A 3,575-nucleotide genomic window follows, 5' to 3' on the forward strand; every position below is an offset into this window, starting at 1 on the left:
TTCTACCCCCTTGTCCAAGTCTCTGATGAAGATGTTGAACAGCGCGGGCCCGCGGACCGAGCCCTGGGGGACCCCACTGCCCACATCCCTCCAGGTCGAGAATGACCCGTCCACCACCACTCTCTGGGTGCGGCCCTCCAGCCAATCCAATTTGCAACCCATCTGACTGTGTAGGCATCGACACCACAATCTCCTAATTTTTTAATGAGAATGGGGTGAGAGACAGTGTCGAAGGACTTCCTAAAGTCCAGAAAGACTACATCCACTGTGACACCTGTGTCCAAGGATTGTGTGACCTGGTCGTAGAAGGCCACCAGGTTGGTCCAACAGGACCTGCCTTGAATGAACCTGTGTTGGTCACCCCTAAGCATACACTCCCCTCCTGGCCCCTCACAGATGTGCACCTGGATAATTTTCTCCAAGAGCTTCCCCTGGACCGAGGTAAGACAAACGGGTCTGTTGTTTCCTGGGTCCTCCTTCCTCCCTTTTTGGAAAATGAGGACCACCTCGGCCCTTTTTCCATTCTTGCTGTCTCCATCACCACCATCCCCTGCTCCGTGGTCCTGCCTCGGGGTGTGCTGCCCCTGAGCCCTACCTCCCTACCTCCTGTGAGGCATGGTAAGGCCACGCTCTCATTGCATCCTCCAGCTGGCCCCAGGCTCCAGAAAGTGCCATCTGTCCGGCGGCTGACACTGTGCCCTCCATACCAGCGCCTGTCCATGCTGCAAGATACCTGGCTGGGGAGCCAGGATCCGGCCGCACCAATGCTGAGCTCCAGACGGTGGAGCCCTGGTATTGGCGCTCTCTTGGAAGGGACACGAAGGGGCTCCAGGCCTGGCAGGGGGATGTCCTTTTGCAGTGCAGCAGGCTGTGTGCCTTGCGGTCACACCGCACCACAGGGTCCTGCCTGAAAGCCAATGCCGGGGTCCCACGAGAACAGGGCATGCCTGCCATGCATGCATCAGGGCAGGGGCTCCCTAGAGAAGACGGTGACTGGACGGAGCGACAGACACATGCTGCCGCGCTCGCCGCTGGGAACCAGAGTGACACCGCATTGCAGAGACCTGAGTCGGGCCCCAGGAACGTGCCATGCTGGGTGCTCAGCCTGGTAGCAAAGGTCCCAGGGTGGCGATGAATTGCCAGGACCCCTGCTCCCCAACCTCCCAGCACACATACACTGGTGTACGCTGGGTGGCACACGAACGCCACGGTCGCCGGGCAGAGGGAGCGGTGCGGGAGCCTGCAGTTCTGCATGAAGTCTGCAGCAGGGTCCAGCGGGCTGCAAAGGCGAATCAGCCCCGGATAAAGGCAGACGGGAGCCAAAGCCCTAGCAGGTGTCAGGGAAATCCTCTGGGTTCCCTCTCCATTACCTCCCTGGGGTGGGGGATTCCCTCCGGGGGGGAAAAGTTAGCTGCCTCCCCCCTGCTGACACGAGGCGGGTAATTTTCCAGGCTCCGAGCACCCAAATCCCTTCAGAGCCCCTGAATCCTGCTGGCTTGCAATACACGTGCGCCCCTAAGTCCCTTAGGCACCACTGAAGATCCCCCCTGTTTGGTGCCAGGTACAGCATGCAGAAGCCCCCAGTGAAGCCTACATGGCTCAGTCCTGCCAGGGTCCACTTGGGCCCCTGGATGGCTCCAGGGTCAGGAAAGCAGGGTAGTTGCATCTCCTTCCCTCACGCTGAGCCCTGGGCAGGGCTCGGACCCGCTGTCCTTGCTTTGCACTGACCAGGCTGGCACGGGCAGCGCGGGCAGCTCGTGTCCCGGTGCCGGTAGCATGAGGCACGTTCCTGGCTGCCGGCGATGCCTTGGGCAGCCGGGAACCGGCCAGTGACTCAGCACGGAGGCAAGCAGCCCCAGCTTTCCCTCAGGGCATCCTTCCTACCTCCCAGCATCAAAACACCTCCACTCAGGCCAAAACAGGCAATGTGTCTCCGTCCTCTGAGCCTGGGCTTAGCCCCGGGGGAGCTCAGCTGCCCTGCAGGTGCCAATTTATAGCTAGCTCTTCCCTTGGGCCCCGTGTGCAGGTGCTGCTGCATTAGCTGGGGGCAGAAAGAGTTGCCACAGCCCCCAGAGCTGGACCCTGCAGCTGCAAAGGTCCCTGAAGCCTTGTGGCATTTGCTTTGCAGGCTGGACCTGATGCCCCCTGCTCTCCTGGAGCTTCATGCCAGGACATAAAGCCTTTCCTTTAGAGGCTGCCCTTGCTCAGCACTGGACAGGGGTCAAGGTTGCATCTTGCTCCTAGTGACCGTGTCTCCAGGACCCGTACCCACGACACCCCAGACCCTCCCCTCTGCCACTGCCACTCATGCCCCATGTCCCAGACACATTTTCCTGGCCGGATGCACCGATTTAAGCCTCACAGTCTGGAAGCAAAGCAAGAGGTCCCTGTCTGAGGGGATCCAACAGGACACAGCTGCTGCCCCGACTCCCGTGGCTGGCCACGCTCAGCCACCTCCGCTCAGTCTGGGGAGAAGTCAAGTGCAGCGGGGACCTCCCCAAATCCACCCCGCTCCCTGCCACGGTGCTCCCAAAAGCCGTGACTCCGGGGTTACATCCCTGGCGGAGACGGGGAACGATGCTCACCATGCACGGTTGCTGCTCCCTTGGGCTCTGGTCTCCCCAGTGCTGCCAGCCACCCCGCAAGCCCAACTCCTGCCCGGACGGTCCTCCGGCGAGGGGCTGTCTGTGCTGCGCAGAAAAGCTGCGCTTCTTCCTCGAAGCCTCCTCGGCCCCTCTCCTCCTGTTTCTATGCCAGCTCTCAGGCTTCCCGACAGACTCGCCAGGCCTCGCGAGGCTCCCGGGCCTGCCCCAGCGTCGTCAAGGGCACTGCTGCAAAATAATGAGTCACAAGCGTTCGGTGCTGGCATGCTGGAGTGCAGACGAGCCCTGCGCAGCAAGCTGCAGCGACAGACATGCATCTCCCTGCCCCTGCAGTCGGGGACACAGGACCCGTGGCCTCTGGGCGTGGGGGTCCCCGTGTGCTGCAGGGGGGGCTTGAACACCTGGGTCTGATCCCAAATTTGTCAAAGTCAATTCGAGTCGCCTATGAGGCCTCTGATCGCAGCCATGAAGATTGCACCTGGAGATCCCTAACTCCCTCTCAGCATCCCCTTGCCTCCCTCCACCCATCCTTGCTCTCCCTGGGGAGAGCCCCTGCGAGGGCTTGGCTGCGGCTGTACATCTCCCCACGCGGACCCTGGTAGTCCCCACGTTCATGGCAGGGCTCCCACAACGGCAGCCTCAGGCAGTTGTGCGGCGTTCCTCTGGTGTGTTGAAAAATTGTCGCACACATGCACACACACATGCACAGACATACCCACATTGTCACACACATGCACATGAAAAATTGTCACACACATGCACATGCACACATAAAAACACAGCCATACATGTGCACACCCACATACACACACACATATTCACACCCATATACACACACATGCACACACATACACATGCCCAGGACGGGTCAGGAACAGCGTGTGCACCCACAGACTCTGGGGCTATGGTTTAAATTGTACTGATTGTCTATAAAAACAATGCCCCCCCCCCCCCCCCCCCCACCCCCGTCCC

At 60.5% G+C, this 3,575-nt stretch overlaps 1 long non-coding RNA gene across 6 annotated transcripts in view; it reads right to left on the reverse strand.

Moving 5' to 3' along the window:
* Nucleotides 1-3,575, reverse strand: part of LOC112549855 — a 29,711-nt gene that overhangs the window by 7,735 nt on the left and 18,401 nt on the right. For all 6 annotated transcript variants that reach the window (XR_003093422.1, XR_003093418.1, XR_003093421.1 and 3 more), the window contains one exon: nucleotides 2,586-2,831. This is a non-coding gene — a long non-coding RNA (uncharacterized LOC112549855). The remainder of the gene's footprint in view (nucleotides 1-2,585; nucleotides 2,832-3,575) is intronic.

This window comes from Alligator sinensis, unplaced genomic scaffold (assembly GCF_000455745.1).
Source record: "Alligator sinensis unplaced genomic scaffold, ASM45574v1 scaffold550_1, whole genome shotgun sequence".
Classification (NCBI taxonomy): domain Eukaryota; kingdom Metazoa; phylum Chordata; order Crocodylia; family Alligatoridae; genus Alligator; species Alligator sinensis.